General features: G+C 32.7%; 1 long non-coding RNA gene across 1 annotated transcript; it reads right to left on the reverse strand.

Annotated features, from left to right (window-relative positions):
• Positions 1-1283: 1283 nt before the first annotated feature.
• Positions 1284-2969, reverse strand: LOC129953381 (uncharacterized). The gene is made up of 3 exons (XR_008782510.1): positions 1675-2969; positions 1528-1603; positions 1284-1414 (listed from the first exon to the last, which is right to left on the reverse strand). It is a non-coding gene; the product is annotated as an uncharacterized LOC129953381 (long non-coding RNA).
• Positions 2970-14731: the final 11762 nt, after the last annotated feature.

Consider the following 14731-nt stretch of genomic DNA (forward strand, 5'->3'; position numbering starts at 1 on the left):
ACTTTAAAAAGTCTCAACCCGTAGAGTTCTGGATTAAGGAAACGGATAACAGTTTCGATGAAGAAATAATGTTAGATGTGTTAGACCTTTGTGAGGATGCTTTAAAAATTTCCAATGAAAAGACAAAAAGAAATTGGATAAAAATTTTAAGAGAAAATAGGTCTAACTTCGGATCCTTTATTTTCTTGTCAAAAGAACTTAAATCAAATGATAAATAATCGTTTTTAAATTATATAAGGATGATTGAAACTTTTGACCTGCTTTTTTGTCGTTCATTGAAAACGACATTAAGGAAAAAAATACAATTATGAGAGACGCAATATCACCAGCAGAAAAGTTGGCTGTTACTTTGAGATATTTATCCCGTGGTGAAACATCCCAAAGCTTAAACTACCAAATTAGACTCTCAACCATTCCTCAGCAAAGCCGTTCCTGAAGTTTGCAAAGCAATTTGGACGAACTTAAAAAAACAATATTTAAAGGTATTTTGCATGTATTTAATGTTTTAAGGTACACAATTTTCAAATGAAATCATCGTCATCAAAAACATCGACCATTGATTGCTCTAACAAGTCTGGAGTGAAAGACGTTCTTGCAACATCGGATTGTGACGGAGCAGGCCTTATTTTTTCCACACTTAGGATCTGAACTTTGTTCAAATACTCTTTGGAAGACGATGATATTGGTGCCTTGAAGAAAAAGAACTGCACCCTGAGTGTGTTGATTCGCTTTTCCTCAACTGCGAATCCTCCTCGACGACTTCGCCTCATTTTGGATGCTGTCTATTTCAAAAACATCTTGTTTTCCTAGCCATGAGTATAGAGATTTACTTTGTTTTCAACACCTTCTTCAGATCTGTTATATTTTTTCAATGGCTAAGATTCTGAAATTAAAAAAATAGAATAGTTATATAAAATGTATAAATGTTATTGCTTTATTTTAAACTGAAAAATTATTTTTAGTTTCCAGAGTTAAAATGGGAATGGGAAAGAATCGCCGATGAAGAACAAACGATGCAGGCGTTTTACGGCAGTGCTCCTTACAATATGTTATCCCTGATGCGGTTAATAAGTTCCCCAGCGATAAGGTGGTAGGCAATGGAGGAGTGCTTTCATATGTGATTGTTGGAGATGATGCTTTTCCCCTTCACAAAAATATTATGAAGCTTTATCCATTTAGATCAAAATGTGCAACAAAAAGAACTTTTAACGCTCGACTAATTAGAGCCAGGCATGTTGATGAGCATACCTTTGGAATACTGTCCTAACAGATTTAAAATTCTCCAATCACCGATGAACTTAAGAGCCGCAAACGTTGAACACTTAACAAAGGCGTTTCTATGAAACACAACACAAATCCAAACGAAAACAATTTGCAAGGCCCATCATCAAACAAGTGAAGGAGTTGACAACCCCTGAAAAGGAGAAGCAGAGACAATACGCCACGGTTTTGCAGAATATTTGTGTCACGAGGGAAAAGTAGATTGGCAAAATAAATAAATATTTGTTGTAAAATGTACCTACTTACTTTTCTTTTTGCGTAACATGGAATTCCTCCTCTTATTCTTCCGCATCAAAATCCTCAGTGGAACGACTTGGCAAACCTTTTCGTTCGTATAAAAAAGGAAAATGGTTTCCAATGTTTAACAACAGAGTTTAAAAATCTTTAACTTACCTCTTCAATATTAAAAGTGGGATTTCTAATTTTGCAGTGTGTTTTCAAAAAAACCATTTGTTCAAAACACTAAAGCTTTGGATCGTATAAATCATCCATGCCCGCTCCACTTTTTTTGACGATTCAATTTCGCGATACTCTTTAGCGAATTGGACTCGCAGTGTGTCCATATTTATTTTATTATTTCAAAACGTATGTTTAGCTCAAACAAAGCCAAAGCTTCCAATACTTTAGCATGCATCGCTCTTTTTTACCCTATTAATGTAGTCCGGATGACGGGGTTCATACAAAATAGGATACATTTCGAAATTCAAAATAAGTTGGTTTATAAGTTCTTTTTTCCACTTGGAATTATCTCCTTGCATATTTCTTTTTTACTCGGTAACAATAGAAAAAAACGTCAAAAACCACCCAAGACAATCTTGAACCCAGAACTCTACCGGTTGAGACTTTTTAAAGTATTTCTATTTCACCTACTTTCTGTATCGCACTTATTTGCGTCTTTCCAAAAACGTCTGAGTGTAATAACACACATTCATACAAGTTAAAGTTATGATTTATATAATAAGAGGGAATTTATAAATACAATACAGTATGCGATACAAGTGGAAATGCAATGTATAGAATCTTTTGTACAGCTAGGTAGTTAGCTTAATAATTAAAAGAAAAATTTAAAATAAATGGTGGCCTTATATATGAAAACCATAGTACTCTCATGGTAGAAGTCGAATAGGGGGGCATCTAGATATTTTTTGTGACATATAGAAAGACTATAGTGAATAAGGAAAACACATTTGTTTCTTTGTTTTTGTATTTTGGATTGGTTATATTTTTTGGTTACATAGGCAAAACGGTAGTCTTCCTATACAACATTGATAAGAAAAAAACAAGGGGGAGAGTACGATAACTTTGGCGACAAAGTTTGATGAAGGATTTGTATAGAAAAGTTAAAAACAAGAATTTTTTACTATGGGAGGGGGGTCTACCTCCCCCCGTTTATAATCCAGAATGCACCACGAGGATGTAGAATTGCATTGAATTCCGCGTCCCAATCAGTTAGTCTTTAAGTAAGTTAGGAGTTAGTAAAAAATAGTTACGTCAATTTTCAATGTGTTGAAGGTATGTAAGTCTCGTCAGTGAATTCATCGTCCGTACTAGTGTCATCAAAAACAAATAAGAGCAATAAATTCTGAAATAAAAACAGTGGTAATTAATCTTGAAGTATTGAAAAATTACACTTTAACCCTTTTCTTTACTTTTTTTGAACAAATTTTGACTTTAAAACTATTTTTTTCAAAAACTATGCATAGTTTTGACTTAATTTAAAAACAAGCTAATAGATAAAAATGTTGGCTTTAAAAATATATATAATACTTATATATACATATATACGGTTAGTATTACCGTTATTTTTTAATTATTTTTTTTTCTATTTAATGTACATATTGTTTTTAAATTGCCCCTACCGCCTAAACGGGGGGAGATAGACCCCCCCCCCTATCATAGTAAAAAATGCTTGTATTAAGCCCCTCTACCAAATACCGTTATTATATCTTGTCGCCAAAATTATCGTACTCGTGCCAAAAGTTTTCATATACAAAGATAATACGCCCATTAAAGAACATATTTTGGAAAAGTTTGCAGATCTTGAAAAATTAACAGAAAGATAATTTCCATAAATGGGAATTTTCTGTGGAACATGCGTTAAAACTTCAAGGGCATTGGAAATCAGTTTTAGGTACTGAAACCAATGAAGATACTATAGAGAAAGCTACATCAAGATCAGTTTTATGTATTTCATCGAATCTTTATGGACATATTCTACATATGACGATTCTGGTTTAACAAGGCGTTGTGGTTTGCTTAGAAAATTGGATAATTGTGCAAATATTGGAGAAAATGTTGATACAATTATTGATACAGCACAGAAGTTAAACCAAACTGGAATGAAGGTCGATGAAGAATGGATTTTAAGTTTAGCACTCAGCGGTTTGCCGGAACGATTCAAATCTATGATAATGGCACTTGACAGCAGTGGTAAGGAAATTACTGGTGGTCTTGTGAAAACTAAATTACTGCAAGACTATGACAACTACAGTAAAACTGATACAAACGAAATTTGAAACAGTGTATTATACAGTAAGTATAACAGTGTATTATACAGTAAGTATAAGGGAAACTATTCCCGTGAAGCTAACCAAAAGAAGAATATAATATGTTTTAAATGTCAGAAAGAAGAGCGAAATATTGCAAAGAAAAAACTACTTCAGGTTTTATGAACTACAAAAGCACAATGGCATTGTCATTTGCAGCAGAATTTGATATTGAATCTTAAGATTGGCTAATTGATTCAGGAGCATCTGCACATATGGCAAAACGAAAAAAAAGATTTTATTAATTTCAAAACATTTTTAAATGATGAGTTCGTTACTTTTGCAAACAATTCAAAATTAAACGCAATTGGAAGAGGTGATGTGCCAAATCTTGTTCTAAAGAATAATACAATCGAATGATAATTGCAAAAGGAATTGCAGTAAATAATATGTTTTTTATCATTACCTAAGGTTAAGAAAACTTTAACTACTAAATGGATCTATACTATTAAACGTAATGAGAAAGGGAATATATCAAGTTATAAGGCAAGATTAGTTGCCAGGGGTTGTGTGTGTGAAACTTTTTCACCTGTGATATAGTTCGCTAAGATATCTTTTAGCTCAAGCTTTGAAATTTAAAATTCATATCTAGCATTTAGATGCCACCACAGCGTTTTTACAAAACGAACTTAATGATGAAATATATTTATGTATACCAGACGGTATGAGTGTTTCAAAAGGAAAGGTTTTAAAATTGAATATACCTATTAATGTTCTTAAACAATCGGCTAGAATGTGGAACATAAACTAAATCAAATTTTGTCAGAATTTGGGTTAATAAAAACCGAAAACAGACCAATGTATTTACATTTTAAATAAGGTTCCAAAAGAAATGCTTATTTTAACGGTATATGTACATGATTTGTTTACTTGTTGGACAAACGAAAATATCCGAATTACTTTAGTAAATCATCTTTTAAAAAAAATTAAAATGAAAGAACTTGGAGAAGAAAAATTATTTTGGGGATTACATGTTCAGTACGATTATGGAAAACAAATTTCAATAAAACGGAAACAATATATTTTAAAATTGTTAGATACATTTGGAGTGCCAAATTGTAATCCAGTTTCTTCTCCAATGAATGTAAATGTTAAATTGTCAAAAGAACACTGTTCGTCGAAAGATAAATTTGAAATGAAAACATTTCCCTATCAGGAGCTTATTGGAATTTTAATATTTGCAGCTCAGTTTACGTGGCCAGATATATGCTAGGCACAATAGTTTGAGCAGATTTAATAACAATCCTGGGCATGAAAACTGGTTAGCGGCAAAAAGAGTTATGAGGTACTTGAAGGGAACAATGGACTAAAAATTAACTTGCAAGAATAATGAATTTGAAGGTTCCAAAGTAAAAGTCTATTGCGATGCTGATTTTGCAAATGACTAAGATGAAAGAAAATCTTTGAGCGGATAAATTATTTTTAAAACAAAATGGCGCTATTGCCTGGGGATCGAAAAAGCAAATAACAACTCCACTGTCTACCTGCTAAGCAGAATACATGGTGATAGGCTAAGCTGCCCAAGAAGTTTTATGGATCAAAGGATTGGAACAAGAAATTTTCAATAAGCAAATGGAAGCAACAGATATTTTTTGTTATAATCATGGAGCGTTTCAGATGGCAATTAATGAAAACTATCATCAGGGAACTAAACACATAGATGTTTGTCTTCTTTTTATTCGAGACACAATAGTTAATAATAAAATCAACCTTAAAACTATTTCTTCAGATAAAATGATTGCTGACATTTTAACAAAAACTTTCCCTGGAGTTAAATTTAAAATATTTAATTCATTGATGTGACTTTGTTAATATATTGAATTTTAGTGAGGATGTTGAAAATAAAAATTAAATATACATTTTTTATTTCGTTTATAATAGTTTGCTATGTAACTTAAATTATTTATATTTTAATTTCTAACGAAAATTAAACATTCGAGATTATTATTTGGACGTGTTTTTCATCAAAAAGTTCCAACCATTTTGTTGTATTTTATTTCGTGATTATCCTATGACTGCATGTTTTACATTCAAAGATATGAACTATATTTTTTTACTATTGAAACATTATTTAACAAAAGAAAAAGAACAAATAATAAAGTACATTTTTTAATAGATATCCATATATTTTGGAAAAAAAAATTGTTTCAAAAACTAGTATACATGATATTTAAAGAGTTTATGGCTCGAAAGTACATATTTTTATTATATTACATTAATGACAATAACGTAATACTTGTTAAGTAAATAACAAATAAGTAATTGGTAACAAATAAGAAACAATAAATAACTTAAAGAAAGTAATAAATACAATAAAGAAATACACAGCAAAAAAATGAAAATCAATAAATAAATTAATAAATAAATAAATACATTAAAAAATAAATAAATGAGTGCATAAAGAAATTAATAAATAAATAATTAAATAACAAATGAATAATAATATATCATATTAATATCATAAATACGAAAGTAACTCTGTCTTTCTGCCTATTACTCAAGTACACATGAACTACTGAACCAATATGCATGAATTTTGGTATGGAGATATTTTGATACCCCTGATAAAGGATGTCTATCCAAACCTGCATATATATATTATTTATTTATTATTATGGACACGGAGCAAGTAACATCACACCCCATAGAGTAGAATTATCAGGGATGCCTTCTCATAAGATGAGATTGAAGGTTAGTCCAGTCCTGTTAATAAGAAATCTTGACGCACCAAAGTTATGTAATGGTACACGATTACCGATTTCTCATCTAGGACGAAATACTATAAAAGCTATAATCATGACTGGAATAGCCAAAGGAAAAAATGTTTTAACTACCCGCATTCCCATAATTCCAACCAATTTGCCGTTTCAGTTTAAAAGAGTGCAGTTTCCTCTGAAAGCAGCATTTACAACTACAGCTCAGGTTCTTTCATACTATTTTTCAAAAAAAAAAAAACTACCTTATGCGGACGAAGTCGTAGGTAAAAGGTAGACAAATAAATACCGGATAACAAAAAATAAATGACTTCAATTACACATGTAGCATATATAGTGCAAAAATAAATAATATAGAAAGAGCAAAGCGTAATAAGTTATTTGTTTGTTATCACAGGTAAGTAAGCTGTTGTATGAGTGGATTTTCCAAGATATCACAACTGTTGTAAAAATTATTCGTTAGCTTGCAAATCCTATCGGGAATCAATATTAGACATTTGCTCTATTATGCAAGGGTGGAATGATACCAGGGAAGATTTAACATCATGTTCAAAATCTTATTCTGCGAGATTTGTAGTTTTTTAATTTGAAAATTTGCTGCATTTTTTTCCAATAGGACACCCTTATAGAAGTATTGATTGAAAAATATGTAAGTTTATGAAATAGTAGTTTTTTTTTTAGATAGTGGTGATTTTCTGTCGATAAACGTATAAAGCATATTGATAACAAGATTAATTTTCTTAAATGTGGTATGAATATGCCTCCTCCCTCTAGGTAAGTTTGGTATCTAGATGTACTCCAAGATACTTTACAGTCTGATTTCAGTCGATTATATTTTCATTTTTTTGATTTCTCTCAATATTGAGAGAAAATTCATTCGATGAAAAACATTGCGGTGTCATCAGAAAATAATGCTGATTTGCAAAAAGGAAGCACTGGAAAATCTGATGTGTATATACAATTTATAGAGATGGTCCAAGGACGGATCCTTGTTGCACTCCGCAACAGGTAAGTTAAATTTCGAATACCACTATTCACATGCATTTGATTCATCTACCAAACAGGAAACTTTGAACGATCTTACATAAGAACACTGGAAATTTAAAATTAATCATTTTGACCATGGTGCCATACAGATTCGAAAGCTTTTTCTGTATCTAACACTATCATTCCTGTTGTCTGTCTATGTAAACGATGTTTTTAACATGGTTACAAATTCTTTGTATTTGATGGAATGTGCTGTGACTACTTCTAAAACCACATTTCTCATCAGGAAGATTTGAATTTGAAACAAACTTTAAAATTTGATCATTTATGACTTTTTCATATATTTTGCTTATGCCGCTTTGTAAGGTAATGGGTCTGTAGCTTGATGAAACATTTGGAAGTTGAACAGCTTTCAAAATAGTAAACAACTTTTGTTTTTTGCATTTTTCTTATTTATGACATGAATTTCAAATAAACATTTTTGATACAATCTAAGCCTCCGACTTTCACTGTTTTAGGGTTTTTAATAATACTCGTTATGTTTTTTGTTAACAAAATCATTTGATGATGTTGTCAGTTGTCGCGTTTAGAGCATTTGTATTTTGAATTTCACTTATATAAGATCATTTGTCCCCCTGTCATCTAAGCTTTGTGAAACCAAATGGTTTTTTTTGAAAAAAAATTCCTTCTTCAGCATTTTCATTTTCGAAGTATATTGACATCAGAAATGGAAGTGTTCTATTTTTATTTTAAACGATTTTAATGATGTTCCAAAATTGTTTATCATTTATATCTAGAGAACTAAGATTTTTATTCCATTTATGGTGGCGATGTTTCATAAGCTCAATTGAAAATATCTTACTGAAATGAGAAACCTTTTTCCAGAGAAGGGTTGACGATAATGTTGCCTATTCCTTAGATTAAGATTTTTCTATTTAATTAGTTCTAGTATGTAAGAAGGTATTTTTGTATGTATGTAGTTTCTCTCTTTACTCTTTTAGGCACACTTTCATCTATTGCAGATTTAATGTTTTCTGTAAAGTCATGAATCAGAAGATCCATATCAAAGTTACGTCAATATTTTCGAGCTGTGTAGGACAACTTTGAATTTTCCTATGGATTTGAGCAGTTTGCTTTTTTTAAATCTTGAAAGTATTGCACATTTTCTTTACCCGTCTGTAAAAGGTCACAAAAAACAGGACTATGGTCAGATCTGAGAGCTTGGAAACTAGTTGGTTGTGTAATAAGACATGGTACGTTTGACACAAACAAATCAAGAACGAAAGGACTACCACGTGAACCGGAAGGATAATATGTTGGACAAGAAGGGTAAGAAATATTAAGTTTAATTTACAAGAATTAAGCATAATTTCAATATCAATAAATAAAAAATAAAATAAAAGCGTTGCATTGGGTGTTGGAGTTGAGTTTTAAGTGAGTGATGAGTGAGAATCTCATGCAATATGAGTGGGAGAAGAGTTCGGCATATGCGAGCTCGTGCAGCTGTTCTTCGAAACATCAACACGTCGCTTGTGCGGGAGTGGGAGCATAAAATAAAATTAGGTGCTGCAACAGTCCATGAAGAACCAGGGCCTAGTGACTTACAACTCTCAACCATTCCTGTGTGCGAATATTGTTGTCAGAAATGGAAGGGACCTACAGTTTGCATGCCGAATCCGTACGGCTAATTTACGAAAGCACTTTTTCATGACAAGAATTACTCTTGAAGGATTTGTCAATTCCTCGTAAGAGGCAGAGTACCCGCGAAAACTTTTTTTGTTTTTATTTTTTAATTAAGGTGGCACAGGCAGGGATTGAAACCAAAATCCCTTGTATGACATTCGAACGCACTAACCATCACGCTACGGGTAATAGCCGGAGTGGGAGCATTTATTAAGGAGAGTGAAACCGGTTTTAGAATAGAGTTCAATGTAGGCTCAGCTTGTGGTGGTGAATCATGAGATGATAAGTGACGATTTGATATTCGCCTAGGTGATTTCTCTCTTATTTGCAGGTATGTATTTAATTCTACTGATGCAAGATGAATCAGTAGACTTATGACTTCCACTACAATTAGCCCATTTTACAGCGGAAGCATTGTCGCATTGAGATGTGTTATGATGGCCAGCGCGATTGGCACAAAAAGTTTTAATGTGACAATTTCTTTGCCTGTACACAAACATTTGGCAATTATGGAATTGTGTGAGCTTACCTTTAATTTAAAATTAACTTGAGTGTGAAGAATAGATCGAAAGAGTTTTATGATTGAATTATCGTTCACTTTTCATGTTTTCACTAGCGCGTTAATACATTCTGACGATTTTCGCAAGACTTTAATCGGTGGCCCATATATATTTTTAACGGGAGATGGTTCTAAGTCTCTATATATGAATTGTCAGTATGTAAGTGACATTAGAGGTGTGTACATTTTTACTTGCGACACATAGGAACTATATGCAAGTTTTGCATTCGTGCAAAATTTCGAACTCGAGATTTTAATCAAACATGACAGTACGATGCGATGGTAGAGAAGTCGAAAAAAGGGTCCCCCGATTCCGTCCTGCTGTCCGCCCTTGCCCTTACTGACCAAACCATTGGGTTGATTATGTTGAAATTAAGAACTTGAACCTTAAAAATCTGCAGGGGTATATATTATCCCTCAGTCTTACTAATGTATAAATTTGTCCCACTCTACGTGTGTCTTAACGAGTGGATGGAAAATAGCATACCTTGGAGAACGAAAGCTTCTTAATGACCGGCAATATTGCTTTCGTAGCAATAGGTCCACTAGTGATCTCATGGTTTATCACACCGTTTGGCATCAAGCTCTCTTAGCGAAAATGCGTTAATTTTTTTTATATTTAGCAAACCCTCAAGGGGATGCTACTACAACTCTTATGTAAGACCACAGTGTGAGCACCAGGAAAGAAGAGAGGGTTGAAACGAGATGTCGGTGCACATTCGTTTAGAATTCCTGAATATTGTAATGACTGGGAAAGACAGAGTGTGGTAAGGCATTTCACATTCGCTTAGTATGGCTTAAGAACGAATACTTGACAGTACGACCGATGTTTAGCTCAAGGGTATACTGATAAGTATTACGGTTGAACTATTTGAGAAGATTTAAAATAAGGGTAAAAAAGGGTGAGACAAGAAACATTACGACGATGTTTAAGTGACGTACATGATCCTATGATGGTATTATCGCTTTTAAATCTAAATGCTCTAAGTTCAATTCTGTCCAAGAGGCTTAAGTAAGTTGTAGCATCACCAGAGATTGGAGTAATACTCAAGCTTAGGACGCATATAAGTTTTGTCCATAACAGCCGTATCAGATGGAGAGAAAAAATTGTTGCATAGCCTTAGAAAACCCAATCATCTTGCGGCATTTTTGGCGACATAGGGTATGTGATCGTTTCAAAAATATCGAGGTGTTCAGTCTCCTCGATGCAAGTGCCATCCATGGATATAGGCAAGGGGGGTATATCTCGCTTTAACGATACAAGACAGCATTGAGTTTTAGTTTAGTTTATTTTTTTATCAAACAGAGCGCAACTCTTACAGACTACCTTATAAAGTTAATAAAATAATTAATTTAAATATATATATGTATGTATATGTACAAAAATAATAATAAATCATAATGGTAGCATAAGATGAATATTAATTAGAAAACAGATTGCGATAACAAAGCAGACATAATTTTTTTTTTAAAACATCTCTTGAAATATTAGAAAAAATATCTATAATCTCAACAACAGAATTCGTTACTCTTGTGCGACGTGCAAACGGTTCGTTTCTACTATAATTTCTTTTATGAAAAATCTCTCGCAAATGAAAATTAGAGCGGAGAGTCCTTGATGGAAAGTAAAAAAGTATTCGTTATAACAAATAAGAACATTTGATACTATTGCTTATTAAATCATTTACAAACATTATTAAAAAATATTTTCTCCTTACTTCAAGTGTTTGAATAAGCAGGCATCTAGATGGATAAGATGGTACTTCCATATTTCAATTTAATTTATAGAAAGCATACGTAGTAACACTTTTTTGAATTTTTTCTATTCTAGAAGAATGAGTGATATAATAGGGGTTCCAAACTATACCCCCAGTACCGATCTTACAAGTGCAATATATAATGATTTGAGGGTGTAGGGGTCGGAAAAATCCCTAGAGTTTCTTCTGATAAACCCTAGCATTCCATTAGCTAAACTGACTATGTAATCGATGTGCTTATTAAAGGAAAGGTTTTCATCCAATATAACTCCCAAATCCTTTTTTGCCGTAACCCTATCTAAACTCGTTTTGTTGATAGTATAATCAAATATGATAGGTGTTTTTTTCTATCGCATGTTAGGCTCTGACATTTGTCAACATTCAAGAACAACTTGTTAGATTTACACTATTAAGCTAGTTTTTGGATATCCTCTTGGAGATACAGACAGTCTGTATCAGATCTTATGAGCCGGGAAATCTTGACATCATCGGCATACATAAGAAACTTCTAATATTTAAAATGTACCGGAATGTCATTCATAAAAAGGGTAAATAACAATTGGCCAATATGACTTCCCTGCGGAACACCAGAAGTTACATCCATACCTTTGGATTTAAACTTTCCCAATTTTACAAATTGAACCCGATTTTTTAAAAGGAAAAAATCCATTTTATGAAAATAGAATGGAACCCAAGTTTTGAAAGCTTAGAAATAAGTATGCTATATTTAACACCATCAAAAGCTTTTGCAAAATCTGTAAATATAATATCAGTCTGTAAACCATTTTCTAACCCGCAAAGTACAGAATCGCATAGGAATGAAAGGTTTGTAGCAGTAGATTTTCCAGAAACAATACGATGTTGGTATTCAGATATTAAATCCTTAACAAAAAAATTAAATTTTTTACAGACAAGCATTTCGAAAATTTTTGGCATCACTGATAATTTGCAGAAAGGCGCCTATAATTGGTCACATTTTGCTTAGAGCCAGAATTAAATATTAAAGTTATATAAGAGATCTTCCAACATTCCATTAAATTCCACTCCGTTTTTTTAGTCCCCATTGTACTATGATGTTTCAAAACTTAATTTGCTTATCATATTTTGTCATTGCAGTTCCACATCCTTATGTTTTTTCACAAATGACTAAAAGTTTATACTGCCTTGCAGGCCTTCCTGGCTTGCTTAGAGTTATTTCGGTTTTCCTCCGTTGGATTATCTTTAAAACAATAACTCTTTAACCCTAATATCCTCTTGACAAGTCAAATTATTAAACCATGCGTTTCTTTAGGTTTGATGATTTTACCCTGTTCGGTATAAAAGTTCTCGTTTCCAAGAAAATTAAACTTTTTGAGCGTATCAGCGCTGGCATCAAAGTCACTATTCAAGAAGCATAATGACCAGTTAAAGATCCTGAAGTAATTATTGAGACCGTCCCAGTTACGAGCTTTTTCTTTAACTGAGAAATTTGGTGATATAACACAATGGTAAGCTTCGCTGAGAGGATAGTACACTAATAGTGTACTTGCCAGACGTAAGAAACAAGCTAAGAGTGTTTTCTGCTCGACCTACCACGTCCGATATTCGAGTGGGCTTGTTGACTGGTTGAATTAGATGGTTTAACTCATCGAAGATTTCAGCACACACTCATTCGAATGTTGTCTGGCCCGGATGTTGAAGCCATGAATAATTTTGTACATTGAAATCGCCCGTAATAACGATTTCAGTGCGAGGATAAGACAATTCGTTGGATGAAATCAAACATACACTGTCTAAATTAGAGCTGTAATAAAGAGAGCAATAGTGAATGGTTTGCTTATTTAAACCACATACAATTGAAAAAAGAATTGGTGCAGAGACCGTATTGTGGCAACAACATCATTCCTAATATATATGGTGGGGCCATGATGGGAGAAGAATAGTGGCACCAAGCTACATATACCTATGAATAAAAAATTCAGTAGGATCGGAATCTTCACCTACTTGAGTTTTACTTAATGCCAATACAGCTAGCTTGTTTAAAAAAACGGGATACCGACATAATGCCCAAGTTCAAAATCTCCAAAAACACAATCCCCACACTTTTAAAAATCCCCAAAATCATTATCCCCAAGTACAAACTCAGGATCTAAATCCTCATGCTGATAATCCACAAACGAAATCCCCATATCTAATTGTTTTCAAACTCCGTCTATGCATGTTTGTTTTCATCATATGAGTGTACTTTTCGGAGCTAAGCAAAGGTTCAGAAGATTACGACTTTTCAAAACTTTACTTCTGGTTCAAAACCAATTTTCTGGATGCGGAAAAAAGAAAGCATGAACTCGAATTAAAGTCAGTTGGCGATTGTCCAAAAATAATTTTTCTCGTACACAAAATGTAGTTGAAGTTTGGCATCGCGCGCCGCCTCAATAGCATTGTAGGGATAAAAAACTCAGGATTTTTTTTTTTTATCGATAGATTAGTGCAAATAAATAATAATTATAGCAATTTTAGAGCTAGAAAACATTTATTTCTATTTTAAATAAATCTTCAAAGTTCACTTTTTCACAGTGTGCCACTCTTGATTTTTTTTTGTGTCTTTGATTTCAGTGCTAAAATGCAAAAAGTACTTTGCGTATACCCAAACTCGCACCCACTCCAAATTCTATGGTGATTCCAAGCAGGGGGTTGGAGAGGGGGAAATATTATTCCTAACATATTATCTAGCTGTTAGTCCGCCGTCCTACAATTGGAAATGATAGATGTTGTTGTTGTTTGGTAAAAATTAAAAATAAAAAACAAAGCGGCCAAAGTTGAAAAAATTTAATTTTTAACTTTTATATTATATTATGTACTATGCTAAATTATTTGTTTCATTTGTTTATTTAATACAATGAATTCAAAATAGATTTCTTATTTTTGATAGATAGTCATAATTTCTAATGTAAAAAAAATATAAAGACAACTTAACTTTTTTTCTGAATTATTCCCAAAATCAAAATCCTTAAGCACAGATTCACCATATTTCGAGCATATCTAAGAAATTGTTGAATCTGTGCTTAAGGATTTTGATTTTGGGGGTTCTGGATTTGGGGAGGATTTGAGGGTTTGGAGATTTTGGTTTCGGAGATGTTAGATTTAGGAATTATATTTTGTTGATTTTGTCTTTGGGGCTAGGATACCCAACCCGTTTAATACAGTATGGGAGCACTCCGAAAGAAA

This window comes from Eupeodes corollae, chromosome X, assembly GCF_945859685.1.
Source record: "Eupeodes corollae chromosome X, idEupCoro1.1, whole genome shotgun sequence".
Lineage (NCBI taxonomy): Eukaryota > Metazoa > Arthropoda > Insecta > Diptera > Syrphidae > Eupeodes > Eupeodes corollae.